Source organism: Pyrus communis, chromosome 10, assembly GCF_041283825.1.
Source record: "Pyrus communis isolate YQ-2024b chromosome 10, ASM4128382v1, whole genome shotgun sequence".
In the NCBI taxonomy this organism is placed as follows: Eukaryota; Viridiplantae; Streptophyta; class Magnoliopsida; order Rosales; family Rosaceae; genus Pyrus; species Pyrus communis.
The window spans coordinates 29289095-29297500 of record NC_142574.1 but is presented as its reverse complement, the minus strand read 5'-3'; positions in this window follow the sequence as shown (position 1 = coordinate 29297500).

Below are 8406 nucleotides of genomic sequence, written 5' to 3'. Positions count from 1 at the left end.
CATGGTAGGAAAACTTTAGCTGCACAGAATACTACTCTCTCTTTTTTTGTTACTTGCTGTAAAGACTTCATGAAGCTGATTATTCTGAATTGAATCGTGATGTTAAGTGGATTAAGTAATATGTTGCTGCACTAGAAGAGAAAAATTAACTCTGATGAATCAACTTCACAGTACTAATATTCAGTGTCATATACACATGAGAGATTAATAGTCTAATGCTTTTTATAGAGGGTTCTTATACTTAATGATACATCCCCTAATAATTTAGTCGCCATCGTATCAACAGGTCATTTTACAAGCTTGCTAGGACGTGGAACATCAAAAGGTCAGAGTTGAAAATCGTAAAAAAGAAAATTTATGAGAAGGAAGATTCAGAGCATGTTCTCAATATATCTTTTTCTTCTACTTGTAGTCTTGTAATGTCACCTTCATTGCTTGCAGGACCAGCCAAATGGACCTAACAAAATCTGATCGTTGAGCAAAAACTGGAGGGTGTATTCACTCATGTGGTGCATATATGCATTCGAACATACGGATTCATTTCCAGGTCCAAAAGAGTGTTTTTAGGAGTGAGTCCAATTATCAAATTATATGTTTTTATTTCTTTTATACTCATTTTATATTTTCTAAAAATATTAAAAATCAATTAAAATCTTCTAATATTATGCATTTTCCAACTCCAAAAGAATATATTTAATATCTTATAACAAAAAAAAACTAATATACTAACATAAATTTATCTGCAAAACATTTTACCCTAACTCAAGTAACAAATATATGAATGTATATAATACCTAACAAAAAACACTTTGCGCGACGTAGGTCTTTTGTCGCGCAAAGTCAAAAACCGTCGCGCAAAACTTAGCTCAACGCACCTTCGTCGCGCACTAACCGTCGCGGCAAGGCAGTGACAGAAGGGGTTTGTGCGACGAAGATTCTACCTACGTCGCGCAAAGTGGCTTCGCGCGACATAGTGATACGTCACACAAAGTGGCTTTCCGCGACGTAGGGGCATGCGTCGCGCAAAGATGTTTTGCACTTTGCGTGACGTATGCCTTCGTCGCGCAAAGGCCATTTGCACGACGTTGTGTGCTTATCGTTGCGCAAACATACTTTGCGCGACGAAATTTCCTGCGTCGCGCAAAAATGTTTTTGTCACAATTCTATTAAAATCTATCATTTTGATAGGATACACATTCTACAAAACTAATTTCAACGATCCAACCATCAAACTTGTTTGTATATACTTCGAGATCTCATATGCCAACAATCGCAACAAACAAACATTCAGAGATCAAGTAACGGGACAAAACTTTTCGATGGTTATAAATGAAAAATCACGATTTAACGGTTATTTTAACTCCAATTTTGATGATTTTTTACAGCTACATTCCTTAACCCTATATGAATACAATGAACTAATTCGATCGTCCATTTAAAACATTTACACAAGTGGATACCACAAAATCTTATGTTATACTTGATGGAAGTATAAATAAACTCTAAGTGTTAGTGAATCTATTGTTTTGATGCGATATGCATTCTACGAAACTAGTTTTAACGATCCAACCGTCAAACTTGTTTGTATATGCTTCGAGGTCGCATATGCCAAAAATCACAAAAACCAAACATTCAGATATCAAGTAACGGGACAAACCTTTTCGACGGCTATAAAAGAAAAATCACGATTTAACGGTTATTTTAACTCCGATTTTGATAATTTTTTACAGCTACACTCCTTAACCTCATATGAATACAATGAACTAATTCGATCGTCCATTTAAAACATTTACACAAGTAGATACCACAAAATCTTATGTTATACTTAATGGAAGTATAAATAAACTCCAAGTGTTAGTGAATCTACTGTTTTGATGCGATACGCATTCTACGAAACTAGTTTCAACGATCCAACCGTCAAACTTGTTTGTATATGCTTCAAGATCGCATATGCCAAAAATCACAAAAAACAAACATTCAGATATCAAGTAACGGGACAAACCTTTTCGATGGCTATAAACGAAAAATAACAATTTAACGGTTATTTTAACTCCGATTTTGATGATTTTTTTACAGCTACACTCCTTAACCCTATATGAATATAATGAACTAATTTGATCGTCCATTTAAAACATTTATACAAGTGGATATCACAAAATCTTATGTTATACTTAATGGAAGTATTAATAAACTCCAAGTGTTACTGAATCTATTGTTTTGATGCGATATGCATTCTACGAAACTAGTTTCAACGATCCAACCATCAAACTTGTTTGTATATGCTTCGAGATCGCAATGCCAAAAATCACAAAAAACAAACATTCAGAAATCAAGTAACGTGACAAAACTTTTCGACGGTTATAAACGAAAAAGTATTATTTAACGGTAGTTGTAACTCCGATTTTGATGATTTTTTAGAGCTACACTCTTCAACCCTATATGAATACAATGAACTAATTCGATCTTCAATTTAAAACATTTACACAAGTAAATACCACAAAAGAAAAAGGCAATGCAAGAACCCCAAAAGAAAAGCCAAAAAAAAAAAAAAAAAAGCACTTTGCGCGACGTGGGTACACCTGCATCGCGCAAAACAGATTTGTGCAACGCAGGTGTACCCACGTCGCGCAAAGTGGCTTTTTTATTTTTCATTTATTTATTTTTTTTTTCCTTTTGCTTTTCTTTTGTCCTTTTGTTTATGAGTACAAGATAAATAAATTAAAATATACTTTCTAAATATATATACCATTGAACTTGATGGGAAACGCATTCTATGAAACTAGTTTCAACGATCAAACCGTCAAACTTGTTTGTATATGCTTTGAGATCACATACACCAAAAATCGAAATAACAAATATTCAGATATCAAGTAACGGGACAAACCTTTTCAACGGCTATAAACGAAAAATCACGATTTAACGGTTATTTTAACTCCGATTTTGATGATTTTTTACAACTACACTCCTTAACCCTATATGAATACAATGAACTAATTCAGAGATCAAGTAACGGGACAAAACTTTTCGACGGTTATAAACAAAAAAGCACGATTTAACGGTAGTTTTAACTCTGATTTTGATGATTTTTTAGAGCTAAAGTTGGGGAAAAAGCGGTAAAACATTCTTGGCTTGGCTTCAAAATCTTGCGCGACGTAGCCGAAGTCGCGCAAAGTAGCTTTGCGCGACACCTACATCGCGCAAAACAGCTTTCCGCGACGCATTCATTCGTCGCGCAAAGTGTTGTCGCGCAAAGCTACTTTGCGCGACGTTTTGAATTTAAGTCGCGCAAACATACTTTGCGCGACAAAATTTGCTACATCGCGCAAACATGTTTTTGTACTAGTGACGTGAGATATGAAACCTAATTAAAAGGTAGAAAAAACATAACATACCTACAAGCAAGACACATTAATCTGTGACAGGTAGATTATAAAAAAAAAATTTGTCATATAGGTAGATAAAATAATTAACTTGTGATATAGGTTGATTATAAAAATTAAAAATAAAATCTATAAATGGGTTTAAAGCAGGAGGAAGAACGAGAAATAACAAAAAGATAAATAAAAAGAAATAAGCAAACAAATAATTGGGAAGAAATTTGAATTTATAATAAATCTTATCATTGAACAGATAACTATTGATAATTAAATAATTAAATATAACAAATTGGACTTATTTTAATAAACTAGACTATTCCTACTATTAGCTCAAAAAATTTAACTTATATCAAGTTTCCCCAATTTTCTTTTTTCATTATATATATTTCTAGAGGACTATGTTGGCATGATCAGTTACCCTATTTCAGGGGATTTTATTTATTTCTTATTATATATAGCAGTCCCACTGTACTTAGCTAGGTTTTGCCTATTGGATTTTAATTGCTTGTAAATTCCTATATATCTCTAACTTAGAGGGATAATAATTACATTAATTCCCCTCTTAAGGATGAGCTCTCCCCACATGCAAATAACGTATTATCATCATAGAAATTTCATAATAAGAACTATTCAATGTCTTAATCTTGATTCGAAGATCATTCATACAAAAATTTATTCTAATAAGAGATCGTTTAGTCATTTAAATACTATTCATTAGTTGATACATTTGATTTGAATGACTAAAAGATTTCCGATTTGAATGATTTTTTGTAGGAATAATTCTCAAATGAAGATTAAGACATTGAACTTAACTAAAACAAAAATTAAGACATTGAATGGTTTAGACATTGAAATTTTTACAGTAAATATATGTTTGCAAATGGGGGAATGAGACCATCCCCAAAATGGGGAATGCAAGTATTATTCAATTTGGAGAGGAATAATTAATATATCAAAAATTCCTTAACCTTAGCCTTTAGAATGTAGCAAAGCATACAACTGCACCTTCCTGAAGAACTAAACTCAAACATACAGACTAAATTTTAAAGGGTATAATAATGAAACTTCTGATAGGCTTCTACGGTTCTACCCAAAGAAAATTAAAAAAAAAACGATGAATATGTTCATCTGCTGGAACACATAAGCTTGGGTATTGGATCTAAGTTAGTGCAAAATTTCTGCACAAACCTTCTGCTGGAATAAATAAGCTTGAGTGACTTATGAGGCTGCAGCATATGCCCTAGAACTGAAGTATATCCTTAAACCATCACTACGAGGCGAAAATTAGAGGCTGTCCTTATGTAACGTTTACACCAAATGCTGAATATGAATTGGACCTCCAATATGTTAAGTTCATGTCAGAATTACGATGGAAGATGCTGAAGCATGTATGATATATGTGTGTTCTCATATATATTCTTTTTTCTTTTTCCACTCTCACGTCCCATTGTATACGGAAGTTCGAGACTGCCATTTACAACTGTTCTTTCTGCATGCCATTATCTCAACGTACATGCCCTTTTTGTCAAATAGTAGAAGGAAAATTTTATTTGAACCTATATAACTTCATTTTACACCGAATTTATTTTGTACACTTATCTTATTTTTAATTAAACTATCAATATCTCTTTAAACATTAATTTACTACCTAAACTACCATGACAAACCTAATTCAATATGTAAATTTATTTTTACATCAATTTAAAAAATAAACTCAAAATTAAAACATATGTTCTCTTGTCTAACGTTCTCTCCCTCCAACAAGGCCGACATTTTTCCTTTCAATTTCTCATGATTTAATAGAAATTGAAATCTAAATTAATAAGGATGGGTGAGAATTAATTTATCGATTAGGGTTAGCAGGAGGATGGCATAAAACCATCCTACCATATTGGAAAAACTTGATCTTTTGAGGCTAAGTTCCATAAAGGAGTGGGCGATTGCCATGTTGGAAAAGCTTGATAACACCTTTATTGCCTATTTTCTGATGATTTTATGAGCAAGTTAGGGTGCGAGAAATTCAAGGCTATGGAATGAGAAGATTGATTAGATCAACTTGGTCGTCTCTTGAACTCTGGAAATAAAAAGAAACAAACAAAAAAATTTGCATAACGATTCATACCTTAGTTGGAGGATCCAAAACATCAAAATCACTATCAATCCATAAGAAAGAACTTGTTGAGCGTCTTAAGGTACCGAATAGAACATTAGAGAAAGATTGCTTGATGGTTAGGATTTGATTACTAGGAGTGTATCTATTGATAAATTAGTTTTATTACTAATTTTATTGTGCATTTGATGGTAATTATACAATAAGGTAATAAAGACAATTCTCATTTAAAATTTAAGTTGCGTGTAGAGTAAAATTATATGGATTCAAATAAAATTGGTTAAAATATTCATCAAATTTCTAATTCTAATTCTATTTTTTTTTTTAAAAACATCCAATTTCAAATATGGGCCTTCCCTCCGTACTTTATATATGTTGGCCCTCAAGGCATGGACCTTATATATGTAGGCCCATGATATTGAGGCATGGACTTTAAGGGTCTGTTTGATGGGTTGGTTGGGATAAATTATGACCAATTAAAATGGACTTGAGTTCAATCATTTATTTGTTGTGTCAAAATGTGAGAGGATGTGATTAGACATAATGGGTTATAGATCCACAATAAAGTGGGTTATGTAACTTATCCTTATATATGTGTTACAAATTATGTCTTACATGTCCATCTCATTCAGTCCACCAAACGAGTCATAAAGGACTTGTGATACATTAAGTTGGATTGTATCCAATCTCAAGTTAACATCTCAACAAAAGACCAAATATGAATAAATCAACTAAATTGAGGCTCTGCCCAATTGCAACACATTAGGGCATGCATTAGAGTCAAACTGAATATCACTCTCCTCAAGTTTGCTCTGTTTAATTATTTTTGAGCTCAAACTAAGTTTTATTTGCTTCTTATACGAGCCGAGTTCAATCAAGTTTAAAATTTTCAAGCTTGATACAGAGCTTATGTTGTTTCGAACTATTTACTATAATATGTTGGTCCAATCTTGTAACAGAAATTTGCAATTTGGCCGCACATTTTCAAACATAAACAATATAACACAAAATTTTCAAACATAATAATTTAAGATAGTTAGAAAAACGTCTTTTTCTGTTTTGATGATTGGAACCCAGTGAGAAGTTAGGGCATCACAATGAAGGTTTCTTTTGAAACAAAAGAAAATAAGGGGATTTAATAATAAAAGGTCAGATTGAATATAGTCAATCTAAGCTCAGAAAAAACGTAAATATGATTCTTTAAAAGAAGAATTTCCAAAAACTCCTTAGAAAAAACGTAACCTATTCTTATATTCACTGTTGAAACAACCAAGAGACCATGCTATGTCAGCAAAAATAATGCTTCTTCAACCTTGACAAAATGGGATAAGTGAGACACAAAACAATAGTGCAGTGAAGCACAATAACGTGTAAGGGGTAAAGTGAGATTTATGTAGAGTTATATGAGACATTGCTAATAATAAGCATATTAATAAAACATGTCATATAGTATGGATGAACTCTTTTTGTGTACTTGCCATATTAATCTATGGTATGAATAATTAGATACACATGTTGTTGGTGGAGTCAGAAATCGACCTTTAATCATATGTGTGGAATTTTAGTCAATGGAAAAGGAGTTCTGGTTAATTATTCTCTAGTACATGCAAACTCCTGTCAAATTAATAAGCCATCTTTATTCCGGGGACAATCAATATTTGATTCACATCCATACAATTAAATAATGAATATTATCCTTCGTTTTTAAGAAATAAACACCAAATAAGATCATGTTTGAGACATGATTATTGATAAACAAACCTTAGTATCATATAAATCACCTAGTCTTGGCTACTTTTCAAAAATTGGATTGCGCTTTTGGCCATATGTGACTGCGGATTCCATGGACGAAGAGATAATGTGCAAAAAAGTTTCACAAGCAAGCCTAGAAATCGAAAAATGCATGAGATCAGATAAGCCATGCATTGAGCCTCCGTCCCCGTACAGCTTGAGAACTTGAGAGAGATATGTCAAACACAAATGGACAAAGAGAAATGGGAAGAACAAAAATAAGGAGACAGATAAGGTCCTCTTAGTGATCCGTCTTCTAAAAAGCAGGGGTAACACTAGCTCTGTGACTCTCTGGTAGCTCATACAAGAAACAAAATACAGATAGCAGCCAATAGCAACGCATACATTGGGAGAGTGGATTTAGTGTAATATTTTTATGCAACTGCATGCTAAAATCCAAATTGTGTTTTTACCTTTTTGTTTTGTGCTTATGTGTTGTTGTACATCTCTACAACATGAAGAATAATGAGAGAGAGAATTGAGAAGTCGATGGATATGTCTTTTCACGGTACAGGCAAAGGACAGGGCTAGCTATATGCTTGGAATTTACTAGCATGCAAGAATGAGCTAACCGTCCACTGTTTGCAACTAGCTAACATCTTTCTAGATATTGATTCATTACATGCAATATCGTTACTATATTATACTAATTCGTTAATTTGAATTTGTAACCTTGTTATATTTTTTGTTATTCTTCTGATAATTTTGGGGCTAGTGGTTGTGTAATTGAAATGATATCAGAGCTTTCTTTGTAAGTAATCCTAAGTTTGATTATTTCTGTTTCTTAATTATATATCAGTTTGCACTAAACTTAAATGTTGCAGGATGCATAAGTAATTTTGATATATATTGTTTGCCATTTTATGATAGCTTAAGATTTTAATGTTAGTGATTGCCTATACATTAATAACACTTAAGTAATAATCCAATCGTCAACAATCACATCATTTAGTTTACAAAATTTAGTTTAGAAATTTAATCTTCCTAGCATTACCTATATTTGAATACTTACAATCAAATGCAAACCAACATGTACTGATAAATTTGAGCATTCTAGCATTTGAGGTTTCAAATTTCAAATATTTGAGTTTACAACGTACTTAGCTCGTATGTACTCCAAAATGCAGC